General features: G+C 38.3%; 1 protein-coding gene across 6 annotated transcripts in view; it reads left to right on the forward strand.

Annotated features, from left to right (window-relative positions):
• Window positions 1-4834, forward strand: part of LOC107698106 (drebrin-like protein B) — a 46666-nt gene extending 41832 nt beyond the window's left edge. For all 6 annotated transcript variants that reach the window (XM_016499018.1, XM_016499019.1, XM_016499020.1 and 3 more), the window contains 2 exons: window positions 1163-1167; window positions 4825-4834. The gene's annotated coding sequence lies outside the window, so the exon portion shown is untranslated. The remainder of the gene's footprint in view (window positions 1-1162; window positions 1168-4824) is intronic.
• The last annotated feature ends 12595 nt before the right edge of the window (window positions 4835-17429 follow it).

A 17429-nucleotide genomic window follows, 5' to 3' on the forward strand; every position in this document is an offset into this window, starting at 1 on the left:
ATTTCTAGTCGTGATGTCCTCTTTTGGAAGACCAAACAAAGTAGTTTCGATTACACAGCGTCACACACTGCGGGCTGAGTGAGGAACGGCCGGCAGGCTTGAGTGAGCAGAGGCCGGCGGGCTTGAGAATGGCGCGGCCGGTGGATTCGACGAAGGAGCGGCCGGTAGGCTTGTGGCAACAACATGTGACGACCCCGGGCTGGACTCCGCTTCGTCCACGGTGAAAGCCGATCCAGTGATCCACAGCGCAAAGTTGATGTATTTCCTCAGCGACCAGCACGGATCAGCTCCAGGCATGACGAAGCAGATATCGTCCTCTTTTGGAAGACCAAACAAAGTCGTTTCACTTTCACAACGAAGCACACAGTGTCTTCACGACATGGTGGCGGCAACAATACTACAGCGAGAATAAAAGTTACGCCTTCTTTCTTTGCGTGAACATTTGGGCGGCGTTATGCAAATCTTCCCACATAGTGAGGTAGACGTGGGGGCGTGTTAGAACGAGCCGTTTTAGGTGGGCGTGGCTGACTCAACTTTTATAAAGAATATCTCTTTGGATTTGAGACTTTAGTCTTTGCAACTTTACAGATCTTCTTTATGCACCAAGAGCTTGTAACACTCCGAAGAGAAAGGAAAAATTTTAATCGCATCATATGACCCCTTTAAAAGTAATTCTTCTATGAAAAGCTTCTTTAAATTTGTGTGCTTGGGATGAACGCAGAAGAAGACAAGATCATAATGTGTTTTACATATTTGTATTGTTACTGTTATAAGTGTGTGTGTGTGTGTGTGTGTGTTATATACACTCATTTATAGCAAAGCTTAAAGAAAACACCTTTTGTGTTCCATGGAAAAAAAGAAAGTCATGTGCGTTTGGAACAACATGAGGGTGAGCAAATGATGACAATCTCATGTTTGGGTGAACTGTCACTTTAAAAATTAACACAAGTTTTGTTGATTAGGTATTTACCTTCAAATGCAAATACAAAAATATCAAAATAATGTGTAACAAAACCTGTAAAACAGTTCATTGAGTCCCTTTCCAAAGCAAAACTGGTTCTTACACTACACCTAAATATGTACTTCTTACAGCATTTTTTTTTTTTTAGATATTAGCTAACTGAAAATCTATAGTCTCTGTCTTAGATAATGATTTCCAGAGATGGTGTTAAGCTGGTATTTTCTGTATTTGTAATTTATTTGGTTATTGCAGTTACCACATGTTGTTGACTGAGAATATTTTAATACATTTCGGAAATATATATTCAGCTATGCTCAGGCATGTTAAAGGTGACACATCATGAAAATCTGACTTTTCCAGGTTTTAAGTGCTATAATCAGGTCCCCGGTGTATCTACCAACCAAGGAAATGTGAAAAAGATTCACCCAGTAACTGTTTTGGTAAGCCTTTTTCTGCAAGCGTCTGAGAAAACGAGCGCGTCTGATTTTGCTCCCTTGGTGACGTGGCAAAGGGATCTCATTATAATATTACCGCCCCTTAATCTGTAAGTTTCCACCCATAGCGCCGTCATTTGATTTCGCAAGCGACAACGGTGTACCAGCTCTAATGCCATGGTGAAAGTTTGAGCAAAACATGCTAACTGTTCTGTCTTTGGCTGCACAGACGAGCACAGAACACTGTTTAGAGTCCCAGCCTCAGAGGAGACAAGAGAGCAGTGGATTTATTGATTTATTGCTGCTGCCACACAGATCTAAAATAAACATGCAATTTATTTCCCAGCTGTTTACCGTGACAGACATAACCGACTGTTTTTGTAACTCATGTGTTTTTAACGTAAACTTGTGTGTGAATGAGAACTTATTGAGACTTTAGTCTTTGCAACTTTACAGATCTTCTTTATGCACCAAGAGCTTGTAACACTTCAAAGAGAAAGGAAAAATTGAAATCGCATCATATGACCCCTTTAAAATATACATTTTTAAGATTTGTTTTATTCAGCTTTGTCAGTTACCAAATTTTGTTTAGTAGTTTTCATTTTTGTTTTAGTTAACAATAACAATGCTACCATAAAGAAAATAAATCAACGTTGTTCACTAACACCACCAAAATGAGAAGAATTGTTACAATGTTACATAAATAAAAGTTTTATGAGCAATTTAGAGCTTTTATGAAAATAAAACTACATTTGTGAACAATTTATAAAAACACAATAAGCTGCCTAGTGCCTAATAATAAATATTACAGAACACAAGTTCATGGCCCCATAATAAATATTTATGGAGTGTAAAAAGGTCATTTTGGGCCCCATTTACAGGTCTGAAGTAATGCAGTACCATGTGCAGAAGTTCTCCGAGCAGTATGGTGGCTCTCACTGATATCCGTCCATCACTGCTGGTCACCACCTCCACCAGACCCTGAGCAAACAAAAACATTATCATTCGAAACATCACAGATCCATTCCAATAAAGTTAAAGGTGACATATCATGAAAATCTGACTTTTCCAGGTTTTAAGTGCTATAATCAGGTCCCCGGTGTATCTACCAACCAAGGAAATGTGAAAAAGATTCACCCAGTAACTGTTTTGGTAAGCCTTTTTCTGCAAGCGTCTGAGAAAACGAGCGCGTCTGATTTTGCTCCCTTGGTGACGTGGCAAAGGGATCTCATTATAATATTACCGCCCCTTAATCTGTAAGTTTCCACCCATAGCGCCGTCATTTGATTTCGCAAGCGACAACGGTGTACCAGCTCTAATGCCATGGTGAAAGTTTGAGCAAAACATGCTAACTGTTCTGTCTTTGGCTGCACAGACGAGCACAGAACACTGTTTAGAGTCCCAGCCTCAGAGGAGACAAGAGAGCAGTGGATTTATTGATTTATTGCTGCTGCCACACAGATCTAAAATAAACATGCAATTTATTTCCCAGCTGTTTACCGTGACAGACATAACCGACTGTTTTTGTAACTCATGTGTTTTTAACGTAAACTTGTGTGTGAATGAGAACTTAAAGGCACAATATGTAATTTTTCGCTGCTAGAGGGCGTTTCAAAACAAAGGCGTAGTTTGATGACGCAGTGACTGAGTGTGGAATCATGGGAGTTGAGGTCTTCATCCCCACAGCCGATGTAATCCGACGGGACTCGGGCAGAAATCATGTTCATGGATGAGCTAATGATTTATTAACGTAGTAGAATGATGCAGGGTGAGGCTGAAAGCCGTCGAAGCGAAACGAGCGCGACACACGGCTCGAAAGCAGCGGAGCTTTTATTATGCCACAGTCGACCGCTTCCGCTCCTTCCGGTTGTGCGTATGTGGGGTAAAGCAGCGCTGTTTTATCATCCTAGATACGTTTGAAAATTCTGTTATAATGCTACTCTGTGCAGTCGTCACCTGTCTAATAAAACGCTCAACATATTAAAGTGTCTTTGGTGTTTCTGTGTTTTCTACAAAACAAAACCGGAAATCGAGGGGTTATGACATCATTGGCAGGCGACACAATGACACCATGGACACGCTCCGTGTCACTAGTTCAAATTGCTTATTTCTCTGGATTTAAACATTCTTCGAAACATTTGGGATAATGCAAGTCAGCAAGATATATAACACTGTTCTAGTGGTTTTTGTATAAAAATATTGTGCCTTTAAGTTTAGTACTCACATGCTGTGACAGCCGCTTTCTGTCCGTGTGCTTCGGATGTGTGCGCTCAGAAAACCGTATATCAGAAGTTTAAACTCATATGGTTTAAAACGCATGATTTCAGCGCGATAAACATGATAATCAGAACCAAAACATGTTTTTAGCAGGTCCGAGGTTCAGCAGCTCATTTGCATTTAAAGAGACAGGCCTGAAAAACAGCTGTTTCTGCTTCCACTCCAAATAGGCATGTTCAAAATGATATAATAAATGATCTGTGGAGTATTTTGAGCGGAGACTTCACAGACACATTCTGGGGACACCAGAGACTTATATTACATATTGTAAAAAGGGGCATAATATGTCTCCTTTAATGAATGCACTAATTAAAATGTATTAATGTGATTGTTCTTTTCCATGCGAGTTCAGTGAATGGGCAGTAAAGCTTTCAAGTTTCAAAAAAGCAGAAATAGCGAGTGAACTATCACTATCGAATAGTCATTTAGTCATCTCAGATGCACATCTTCTAGTTCTTGAAAGTTGACAATGAAGGTCATTTACTTTTCTGTGAAGAGATAAACAGTTTCCACATTGGAAATGAATGGAAATGAAGCAATCTCAATTCTGAAAATGCAACTTCAGCTCACTTTTTTTGGAAGGCGACAGCTGATGAGGATAGCAGTGATCATGATGCATATTTCATATTGAGATATGTAAACAAACACACTTCGTTACCAGGGAGTGTTTTTCTCATCGATTTCCCTGTCATAGAGGCTACGACAAAAGCCACAGCTATAGAGACCTGTGACCTGCATGTGTCACACTCACTGGGTTTCCTGGAATAAGCTAAATCAACATGGCCGTTTGGGGATTTTTTTTTTCTTTAGCTTGATCACCCCCAGTTTCATTTTCAGAAGAAAAGAGACTGTACTTTTCCCCCTTCTTCAGAGATCACAATCTTCTTGTTTTTTAACTGAAAGTCTAACCGATGTTTCAGATAACATTTCACCTATCCGTTATTAGTTTTTCCATCCTATCCCATATCATAAGTGCTATTTGAGATCTGGTATTTGCTGAGAGGTAACTGCGGGGCGTGATGTATTCTAGCACAATATTAGGCTAACTTTATTTTGAAAAGGGAAGTAAGAAATGTCTTGACGGAAAATATCGACTCACTTCTGCAAAAAGGGCAGTGGAAGTCCTTGCTGACCCACAGATAATGTTGGCAGTGGATGATCGTCAGCTATATTTCCATCTGAGCACAGCTTTTTCTTTAAATAGATTTTTTAATAGTTGTTTTTTTTTTAAGAAAAAAAATCACAAATATTTCCGCGCTGAAAAAGCTACAATGTAGTTTTAAAAATGAGCAATTTGTTCTTTTTTAAAATTGAATGAATGTCAGATTTTATTCTGTTAAAAAATTGTATTGGCTGATTGATGGAACATATCGATTTGTTTTGTGTTTGTGTTGAATTTTGGGAAATTTCTGATTTCTGAGAATTTTTTTCTGTTTCACGCTGAGAGAGGCGATTGTGTACGTCCCATGAGGCTTTGCAAGCAAATTTGTTCTCTGAACTGGAATACCTACTCAATGTAAAACTCTTAACTGCAGTAATGTAACTTCTGAATCGAGTCACACAAACCACACGTAACATGAGCATGTTTATGCGTTACTCATTTAATTCCTAACTTGAGCGTTATGATCTCTAACCAATATCAGAATCAAAGCCTACTGGTATCGTACCATCACTAGTCTAATATCCCACATATGGGCAAATGTTCTCAGAGGTGAAGTATGCCTATATAAGGGAATAATTCAGAGCACATACTTCAGACATAACCAAAAATTGTGTCCAGACAATTAAGATATATATTAATATTTATTCATATGTAAACATGTAGACTAATATAGAAATCCATATCAGCCTACTTAATCATACATGAATATTTCATGTATTTGTGTGTGCTGTGATTGAAAAGTTCATCACTTTTTTGCTACACTACACTTATACATAGCCAGATCGATGAATTTTAAATGGAGAAGTTATATGAAAATGAACAAATGATCTGGTTATTTTACTTTATGAAGTTGCAAACAGTGAAATATTAAAATGTCAGAATGCTCCCTTTCATTCTATAAGTAAATCTTGGAAATGAAGGTCACACCACCCAAAAAAAAAAAAAAAAAAAAAAAAATGTAAAATTGCGTTGATTTTTTTTAAATAATTTTTTAAGACCTTTAAGACTTTTGATATTATCTTATAATTAAAGTATTTTCTCACCAAATTCTCATGACTATATGTGACCCTGGACCACAAAACCAGTCATAAGTAGCACTGGTATAGCCAAAAATACATTGTATGGGTCAAAATTATCGATTTTTCTTTTATGCCAAATATCATTAGGATATTAAGTAAAGATCATGTCCCATAAAGATATTTTGTAAATTTCCTACGGTAAATATACTAAAACTTAATTTTTGATTAGTAATATGCATTGCTAAGAACTTCATTTGGACACTTTAAAGGCGATTTTCTCAATATTTTGATTTTGTTGCACCCTCAGATTCCAGATTTTCAAATAGTTAGTATAATAGTTGTATCTCATCCAAATATTGTCCTATCCTAACAAACCATACATCAATGGAAAGCTTATTTAATCAGCGTTCAGATGATGTATAAATCTCAATTTCAAAAAATTGACCCTTATGATTAGTTTTGTAGTCCGGAGTCACATATATACAGTATATATATATATATATTTAAATTGTCAAAAATAAATACATCAGTTGCTATCATAATATATCAATACTTTACAAGTTATATAGTATTTTAATTTTGCATATATGAGAAAGCAACTTTTGCATTAGAAAAAAAAAAGATTTGTATGGAATTTGTATGTGAAAAATTGTTCCAAAAATATGAAAAATATAATATTTTTCTATTATTAATTTTTTTTCTAGATGAAATATGACCCGAACATGTTCTTGACAAGCTTTGTGAAATTCATCCAACAATGCTGGTGGCAAGTACCTTTTTTTTTTTTTTCTATTTAAGATCTTACAGGCCTGTCTTAAAGAGCAGCCAGTTTTGTCATCTTTCTTTTACATCTACGGGTGAACTTTATCATCCTGTAAATGATTAAAATCAGATGAACTGAACTGGAGGAATCTGTTCTTCTGTTCCCAGGAGAATGAGTCAAATCAGCCTCCGTCGCTCTGGATCAATATGACCAACCAGTCACACTTCTTGTTAACTCTTAACGTCTGTTTTCTGCTCGAGTGCCCCTCCACATCTCATTCTTTGTTGTTACCCCCCTTTTTGACTCTCTATCTCTCACTCTTTCTCTCTCTGGCATGAATAATGGGGAAATTTCTGTTGTCTGTAAATCTCTGATCTTCCACTCTCCTTCAAAGCTCTGACTTGAGTGTTTCTTCACTGACTCACCGGCGTAAACGTTCATCTCACCCGCTCTTCTCTCATCTGCCCACTCAACGTTTAACCTACGGGTTTAGATTCTAGTCACCCATCATATAACACTCAATACCCTCCACCTATTCAAATAATGCAGGCTGGCCCACATGTGACACTGTATTACTGTATGATCTGGACAGCGATGAGCAGTTTGTGTTTGTTCAGTTGCTGACTGGGATGTTTAGACAAAGCTGAGCGCTTCACCATGAGGAAATGTGTTAGTCAAGCCGATCCACTATAATGTGTAAAACTGGGTTGCAATGAGAAAATATTTCCAAACTAGATTTTTCCATTTTCTAATGAAAATGTAAATGGTGCTTCCCCTGCAGCACTTGCAGCCACAAAGCTAAAGCGATCTGTGCGGCTGCCAGGGCATTGCTTTGTGGTTGATGTTCAGGGTATTATTATGCGGTTGCTAGGGAGTTTTGGGTGGCTTCCAGGGTGTTGCTATGCGGTTTCTAGGGTGTTCTGTGTGGTTGCTGGGGTATTACTATGCAATCTCTAGACTGTTTTAGATGGTTGTCAAGGTTGTGTGGTCGCTAGAGTGTTCTGGGTGGTTGCCAGGGTGTTGCTACGCAATATTTAGAATGTTCTAGATGGTTGTCAGTGTTATGTGAGAGTGTTCTGAGTGGTTGCCAAGGCACCGCTATGCGATCTCTAGAGTGTTCTAGATGGTTGCAGGGTTATGTGATCGCTAGAGTGTTCTGGGTGGTTGCTAAGGCATTGCTATGTGATCATTAGTGTGTTCTAGATGGTTGCAGGGTTATGTGATCGCTAGAAGGGTGGTTGCAAAGGCGTTGCTATGCAATCTCTAGAATGTTCTAGATGGTTGCCAGGGTTATGGGATCGCTAGAGTGTTCTGGGTGGTTGCCAAGGTGTTGCTATGCAATATTGAAAATGTTCTAGATGGTTGCCAGGGTTATGCGATCGCTAGAGTATTCTGGGCGGTTGCCGAGGTATTGCTATGCAATATCTAGAATGTTCTAGGCTGTATCCGAAATCGCCCACTATACCCTCAAATAGGGGCACTATTTGAGGGGACAGACATTTTTAGTGGTGTCCGAAACCATAGTGGACGTTCTCGAGTACACTCATTCAATCCCACAATGCAAAGCAATAACGATAATTAAGCGTAATACAACACAGGTACAAATTCATTGTAAATTGATTATTAAATTATTTAACCAGAGTCTATACATCATTTTTCATGACAGAGTTCAAGATAAATCCTTTAATCTTACTACTGGAGCTGCCAGTTTTAAATGATTATTAAACAATAGCACAAACTATGCAAAAGCGGCAGTCCTTCCGGTGCACTCGGTGTCCGAATTCACTCACTCGTTTTCATTCACTCCTTCTAGTGAACTGAATAACTGACCTAATGTAGGGAATAGTGAATGAGGGTATAGGGGGCGATTTCGGATGGTTGTCAGGGTTATGTGATCGCTAGAGTGTTCTGGGTGGTTGCCAAGGCATTGCTATGCGATCTCTAGAGTGTTCTAGATGGTTGCTGGGTTATGTGATCTCTAGAGGGGTGATTGAAAAGGCGTTGCTATGCAATCTCTAGAATGTTCTAGATGGTTGCCAGGGTTATGGGATCGCTAGAGTTTTCTGGGTGGTTGTCAAGGTGTTGCTATGCAATATCAAGAATTTTCAAACAAGGCATTGCTATGCAATCACTAGAGTGTTCTAAATGGTAGTCAGGGTTATACGATCGCTATAGTGTTCTGGGTGGTTGCCAAGGTGTTGCTATGCAGTTACTAGAGTGTTCTAAATGGTTGCCAGGGTTATCCAATTGCTAGAGTGTTCTGTATGGTTGCCAGGGTGTTGCTATGCAATACTGAGAATGTTCTAAATGGTAGTCAGGGTTATGGGATTGCTAGAGTGTTCTGAGTGGTTGCCAAGGTGTTGCTAAGAGATATCTAGAGTGTTCTAGATGTTTGTCAGGCAGTGCGTCTCAATCGGCTCTCTAGCTCCCGAGCTCGTGAATCAGTATATCGTGTACACAAACTTGGGCACTGATAAGGATGGTAAACAACACAGGCTCACTACACATTGGGACACTAATGACTCTATTTCCGGTGACACAACAAGGTCCATTACTGGTATTTATGAAAAAGAGCAGAGCTGATATTGTTTTAATGTAATTTAAATTACATTTTGATATATACTTTGCTTGTTACATACATCTGTAACATTTCAGGCCTAAATAAACTATAAATGTTGGCTAGATTATGTCCATTACCTATCTAGTGATGTGCTTATGCAGAAATATAATAACGTAATTTTGTATATTTAAAAACATCTATCGCGCATCATTATGTGCAGCGAGTTGGCTCGCGTGATTTAAATTCTGCGCTTCAGAACGTCCGTTAAGGAAGCATAGTGAGCATCGATGCTCCCTGATTTTTACAATGCATTGTGGGACTGTTTAGGGAGCGAATGAGTCAGTGCACTAGAAGGATTCTGCGATTGAGACAGCCCTTAAAATGGCCGACTCCCTGATCAGTGCCCTGACTACTGAACTAGGGAGCTGATTGAGGCGCACCCAGGGTTATGGGATTGCCAGAGTGTTCTGTATGGTTGCCAAGGCATTGCTATGCAATCTCTAAAATGTTCTAAATGGTTGCCAGGGTTATGCGATTGCTAGAGTGTTCTGTATGGTTGCCAAGGTGTTGGTATGCAATCACTAGAGTGTTCTAAATGGTTGCCAAGGCATTGCTATGCAATCTCTAAAATGTTCTAAATGGTTGCCAAGGCTATGCGATTGCTAGAGTGTTTTAAATGGTTGCCAGTGTTATGCAATTGCTAGAGTGTTCTGTATTGCTGCATACTATCCGTCCTAAATAGTTTTCGAAAATAGAATTAGTATGTCCCAAATCATAGTATGTTTAAAAAAGTATGCCAGAGATTCCCGGATGGTCTACTACTTCCGGTTAGAATTCGAAGTGCAGATCGATGCACACTCTAACGGCTAATATTGCCCACAACCATTGCGCGGTGGACGAGGATTCAATTAGAACTACAAACACGCATTAAAAGTGTTAAGAAACTACAAACATGGTGGATATACGCGACCAACGGACAGGTAGATAAACGGATTAGAGAGATAAATAATCAATTTCAAGATTCAATTAGAACTAAAAACACGCATTAAAAGTGTTAAGAAACTACAAACATGGTGGATATACGCGACCAACGGACAGGTAGATAAACGGATTAGAGAGATAAATAATCAATTTCAACCTGATGAAAAAATATAAATTTAATGTTATCCACGTTATATTTCATCTGCAGCAACACTGTGAACTTTTATAATGACACGTTTGGTCATTAACTTTTAAATGCATCATTATGCAAACACATGAGCAGAGTTCTCGGCATGATAGACCCGCGACTAGCAGATCAACGTACCTCTTCATTTCTCTTCAATATGGTAGGAAATCAAATTAAACGAAATGGGGATGATGTTAACTGTGATAAGATGATTGACAGGGCAATTTAAACAGTGACAGAATGCACTTAACTAAGCAACAGAGCGTCCATTAAAGAAGCAGCTATGATGAAGTAGTATGTCCTAAAGCTTGAAGCTTGCCTTTCTACATACTCAAAAGTATATTCTTTTTCTTCACAAAAAGAGTACATACTTTTAGGGCATAGGGCATATAGGCGAATTAGGATGAAGCATATGGTTGCCAGGGTTATGTGATCACTACAGTGTTCTGGGTGGCTGCCAAGGTGTTGCTATGCAGTTGCTAGAGTGTTCTTGATGGTTGTCAGGGTTATGCGATCGCTAGAGTGTTCTTGATGGTTGCCAGGGTTATGCGATCGCTAGAGTGTTCTTGATGGTTGCCAGGGGGGTTATGCGGTGTTCTTGATGGTTGTCAGGGTTATGCGATCGCTAGAGTGTTCTTGATGGTTGCCAGGGTTGCCAGGGTGCTAGAGTGTTCTTGATGGTTGCCAGGGTTATGCGATCGCTAGAGTGTTCTTGATGGTTGCCAGGGTTATGCGATCGCTAGAGTGTTCTTGATGGTTGCCAGGGTTATGCGATCGCTAGAGTGTTCTTGATGGTTGCCAGGGTTATGCGATCGCTAGAGTGTTCTTGATGGTTGCCAGGGTTATGCGATCGCTAGAGTGTTCTTGATGGTTGCCAGGGTTATGCGATCGCTAGAGTGTTCTTGATGGTTGCCAGGGTTATGCGATCGCTAGAGTGTTCTTGATGGTTGCCAGGGTTATGCGATCGCTAGAGTGTTCTTGATGGTTGTCAGGGTTATGCGATCGCTAGAGTGTTCTTGATGGTTGTCAGGGTTATGCGATCGCTAGAGTGTTCTTGATGGTTGTCAGGGTTATGCGATCGCTAGAGTGTTCTTGATGGTTGCCAGGGTTTTGTGATCACTACAGTGTTCTGGGTGGCTGCCAAGGTGTTGCTATGCAGTTGCTAGAGTGTTCTTGATGGTTGTCAGGGTTATGCGATCGCTAGAGTGTTCTTGATGGTTGCCAGGGTTTTGTGATCACTACAGTGTTCTGGGTGGCTGCCAAGGTGTTGCTATGCAGTTGCTAGAGTGTTCTTGATGGTTGTCAGGGTTATGCGATCGCTAGAGTGTTCTTGATGGTTGCCAGGGTTATGCGATCGCTAGAGTGTTCTTGATGGTTGTCAGGGTTATGCGATCGCTAGAGTGTTCTTGATGGTTGCCAGGGTTATGCGATCGCTAGAGTGTTCTTGATGGTTGACACGCATTAAATGTTAAACTACAAACATGGCGGCTATACGCGACCAACGGACAGGTAGATAAACGGATTTGAGTGATAAATAATTAATGTCTAACCTGATGAAAAAATATAAATTTAATGTTATCCACGTTATATTTCATCTGCAGCAACACTGTGAACTTTTATAATGATACGTTTGGTCATTAACTTTTAAATGCATCATTATACAAACAAATGAGCAGAGTTCTCGGCATGATAGACCCGCGACTAGCAGATCAACGTACCTCTTCATTTCTCTTCAATATGGTAGGAAATCAAATTAAACGAAATGGGGATGATGTTAACTGTGATAAGATGATTGACAGGGCAATTTAAACAGTGACAGAATGCACTTAACTAAGCAACAGAGCGTCCATTAAAGAAGCAGCTATGATGAAGTAGTATGTCCTAAAGCTTGCCTACTATTCTTCTACATACTCAAAAGTATATTCTTTTTCTTCACAAAAAGAGTACATACTTTTAGGGCATAGTATAAGTAGGCGAATTAGGATGAAGCATATGGTTGCCAGGGTTATGTGATCACTACAGTGTTCTGGGTGGGTTAGAATGATCTGATTGCAGCTGTTCTCGAGTCGACGACTCACTTATTCAAATGAACCGTTTAGTGCGAGTCTCCAGTGAACTGAATCTGCTAGAGTGTTGTAGAGTGTAGAGGGTGGTTGACATGGTGTTGCAATGCAGTTGTTTGAGTTTTCAAGGTGGTGATTGTAAAACTGGACAATTTTTTAATGATATTCATAGAATTCATATCATAGAAATTGGTTTTTATCTTTTTTCCCCTGTTTAATCCCTCACCAAATGAAAATCATAAATTTGGTCACTTATCAAAGTAATAGCACACGCTTCCACAATAAGCCGCATGATTAAGCTATCATTCATTAGACAGAAATGCTTGATAGATGCTTGATAGATGCTTGACAGCAATCACCTATAACCAACATTTACTAACATAATGGATGCCATATTAAAGGGTTAGTTCACCCAAAATGAAAATTCTGTCATTAATTACTTAAAATAACATAATTTATTTCACAGTTCTTCTCCCCCGAGTTATGTCTTCCGCCATTTTGGAGAGTACCCAAGAGCGTAATTGACGTAATCAGCGTTGGTTACGTTCGGGGGAGAAAGCACGCGCATGCATTGTGATACTCTCTAAAATGGTGGAAGACGTAACTCGGGGGAGAAGAATTGTATTCTCGTATTCTTGTAAAAAGTATTCTCGTAGCTTCGCAAAACTGAAGTTGAGCCACTGATGTCACATGGACTGTTTTACCGATGTCCTTGCTACGTTTCTGTCTGGGAACATTTCAGTTGCATTGCTGTCTATGCAGGGTCTGAGAGCTCTCACGTTTCATCAAAAATATCTTAATTTGTGTTCCGAAGATGAACGAATGTCTTACGGGTTTGGAACGACATGAGGGTGAGTAATTAATGACAGAATTTTCATTTTTGGGTGAACTATCCCTTTAATATGATCAACAGCAAATGCTATAATATTTGTCTGCTTCATCAGTTAATTTGATGGCGAGGTAGTCAGACGTGTCTGTGTCCATCTGATCCAGAACAGCAGCTATGACAAGCACCTGAGCTGCATGTATTGTGAAACTCTGGTGTGATTTCAGACTGAGTAAAACCTGAACCTCTCAAATCGAATATGAAAACACAAGTCATAAACTCCTAATTTCCATTTCATCTGATATCAACATAAGCAATTTCATACTCCCCAAAAGAAATTATCTTGGAGAGTGGTAATACACACCGGGTTATCGTGCACAGGCTGAGGTGCTGTATGTATGCTTTCACTCCCAATAACAGGGAGGATGGATGTTTTGTCTAATATTTCACCTGAGAAACTCCCTCAGAGCCATTGGCTCTGGGCTGAAAACTGTTATTGTGACATTTAAAGGTTAAATATGGTTAAATGTCAGGGACTATGCGGGCAGGTGAGAGAGGCCCCATCCATAAACGACACATCCGAAACTTTGACAGCAAGACGTTCATAAGCGCACTAAGATATCATGCCGGTATATAACATCTGACAGCTTCAAAACAACGACACATTTTCATGATGGGGCTTTCCGGTGTTCTTTTTTATAGTTCATCTTCAATATGTACAAAACACACGCACTATATAATCATGGTCAATTAATGACAAAACGATGGCTGTAACAGTGGTGTTTTGAATTTAGAGGGGCTTTTCCCCACATTTTGACAGTAAATTATATGTCTGTAACGTCATGCTTAAAACACTTTCCTGAATCGTTTATATTATTTTAACAATAGTCACATGTCCTTAAAACCCCTTTAGTCCAGTCTTCTAGTGCAGCCCACAATCTAAACCATGTAAACCATGTCTCTTTGCTGAAATATAAAAAAGAGAGAGAAAATGTTAATTATGAATTAATAATTAGTTAATTAATAATTGTATTGTATTAAATGAATAACACATAAATTAATTAATAAATATATATAAAATGAAAAACTGCTATGCCAGAATGGTTAATTTAACCAATGCCATGCCATGAATCAGGATATTACTCAGCTAGTTTGGGACCAAATGTTAGTTAATGTAGTTAAGATTTTTTCCCACAATAACTAGTAGGACAGTCATCCTTATGTGATTAAAACAGTTTTAATATTAGGTTAATATTATGATATTTAACAAATCAATAGTTAAGTTTTCTCTAATAATAATTAGTAATAGTTATAATAACAAATTAGGGATTTTTAAGACTATTGTGACAAAAAGGTCTTTGATGTTGAAAAAAATGCAGAATGTTTTTAATGATTTTAATAATTGTTACAACAGTAATTTATATGAAGTTGATCTCCATCATATACTAAGCTAAAAACCATTAAGTGCATTGTTTAATAATTACTACTTTACTTTGGCTTTTTACTACTCAGAAATTACTAGTAAATTTCACAGACAATTACCAAGAATTGCTGAATTAAATGTGAATTTTTAAAGTGGAAAAACTAAAATAGTATTTTCTTGTAAAACCTATTCTAATAATTGTTTTATTTACAACTTCAAAAAAAAATATATATATATTTTTTTTTTTACACAGAAATCGATTGTTGATGGCTGAAAGTATTCAGAAGTTTCAGTTGTTGTGTTCTTTTTATTTTCATTACATCTCATCTCCTTTTGCAGAATGTGCACATTTTTGTTATGTTAAAATATAGTTCGGTCCCCTTTTTACAGTTTTTGAGGTTTTGCTTAGCACAATACTTCTGTCCTGGTTATCATTTTCATAATAGATACAAAGGGGAAAAACGGAGAGCAGTACTTTCACCAGTGCTCTTCTGCGTCAGGGCAAACCCCTTTCTCTTGCGTTTCCAGTATGTGTCTGATGACAGGTTTTTAATCCAGCAATGTAAGGGTGTTCAGTAAACTACAGGCACTTTTGACCATGTGCGGAGTTTTAGAAAAACACTCTTTTCAAATGTTATATTTCTTAATCTTGAATCCCAAAAATGAACATTTTCTTGCTTTACATTTACTGATCCTCAGGCCATCCAAGATGTAGATGAGTTTGTTTCGTCAGTGGAACAGATTTGGAGAAATACAGCATTACATCACTTGCTCACCAGTGGATCCTCATGCTGCAGTGAATGGATGCCGTCAGAACGAGAGTCCAAACAAAAACATCACAATAATCCACAAGTAATTCACACAACTTCAATTAACATCTTGTGGAGGGAAAAACTACGATTGTAAGACAAATCAATCATTAATACATTTTTAACGTCAAACCATAATCCATAATAACACTTCTTCAAGTAAAAAGTCCATCCTCTGTTGTCCTCTCACATCAAAATCCACCCACATATTTGTTAAGAACTTTTTTAGCTTGTAAACAGTGCTTGATCTGTGCATATTTCTCTCCTGATTCAGATGACTTTTTCACTAGAAAGAGCAATATAATCTATAGAGGACTAACATTTTGACTGTTTGCAACAGTTTGAAGGTAAGGACACTATAATAATGGATTTGTTTCTTAACTGATGGACTGGACTGTAGTGGTGTGGATTACTTGTGGATTATTGTGATGTTTTTATCAGCTGTGTGGACTCTCATTCTGACGGCACCCATTCACTGCAGAGCATTCATTGGTCAGCAAGTGATGTAGTGCTAAATTTCTCCAAATCTGTTTTCCATTAAGAAACTCATCTACATCTAGGATGGCCTGAGGAAGAATACATTTTCAGCAAAATTTCATTTTTAAGTGAATTACTAATTTAATATATGTAATCCACTAATCAACAGTGTATGTATGACAAAATAGTGGCTAAACTGGAAATTATGATCCATCAAAATATTCTGTTCACCAGTGATATTTATCTTTGATTTTGTTTTCCTTTTCTTTGAATGTGTTTCATTCTATCGGGTCTAAATTTGATAGAAATTCAATTTAGGTTCAAAATCGTTGTTGCAGTGGAAATTATGCCATAATTGAGGGACATTGTAAATAAATCATTGTCACACATTAAATATCAAAATGGTTTATTTTGTTGTTAAATCATCATCATTTTAAACATGTGACCCTGGACCACAAAACCAGTCATAAGTAGCAGAGGCAGTGGTGTATAAAGTACCTGAAAGCCATACTCAATTAAAAGTACAGATATCTTACCAGAAAAAGACTTTGGTAGAAGTTGAAGTCACCGTTTAGACACCAATTCATTCAGAAACAAAGCATTTTGCTGCGTCTCAGTGTGTCTATTATACTACGCCCGTAAAGTCACCATGAAATCAAAATGGGAAATTCTTATTTTTTTAATGGATTACTGTAGTGTTTATTATAAATAATTTATCCGTGCACTTCATTATTTTTTTTTAATTCATGTGCCCTCATAATCTTTAATCAAAAACGTTAACCTCCCCTCCCCCTCAAAACGACTCATCTTCTCTCCCGGTCACGAGCTATGGTGCAAGGGTGGAGCTAGTGACGTGAGGGAACTACAGGGGGAAACAGATGCCGTTTCACTCAGATATACGTCACAGTAGAGAAGAAAATACAATCACAACTTCCATTTCATGCTGACTTTAAAGTATGTACTCTTTTGGTGAAGAAAAAGTACACACTTTTGAGTGTGTAGTAAAAGAGCAGGCAAGCTTTGGGACATACTATCAGGTCACACAATTGCGTCTTTAAAGGACCGCTCTGTCGCATCCAGTCGCGGGTCTTTCACGCAGAGAACTCTGCTCATATTTTCTGCATAATCATGCATTTAAAAGTTCACGACCCAATGGATGTTTATAAAAGTTCACATTACTGTTGCAGATGAAATATAACACGAATAACAATAAATAAATATTTTTTACCAGGTTAAATGATGATTATTAGTAACTCAAACCCCTTTTTGAAACCTCTCCTAACCATCGATCGCGCGCATCCGCCACGTTTGTCGTTTTTCTAACGCGTTTTATTCGTATTTGTAGTTCTGGACCGAATCCTTCGCCAAGGCGCAATGGATTGTGGGCAATTTTAGCCATTAGAGTGTGCACGGATCCACACTTCAAAAATCGACCTGAAATAGTAGACCATCCAGGGACTTTTGGCATACTCTTTTCAACATAGGCT

Source organism: Sinocyclocheilus anshuiensis, unplaced genomic scaffold, assembly GCF_001515605.1.
Source record: "Sinocyclocheilus anshuiensis isolate Anshui unplaced genomic scaffold, SAMN03320099.WGS_v1.1 scaffold1163, whole genome shotgun sequence".
Taxonomy (NCBI): domain Eukaryota; kingdom Metazoa; phylum Chordata; class Actinopteri; order Cypriniformes; family Cyprinidae; genus Sinocyclocheilus; species Sinocyclocheilus anshuiensis.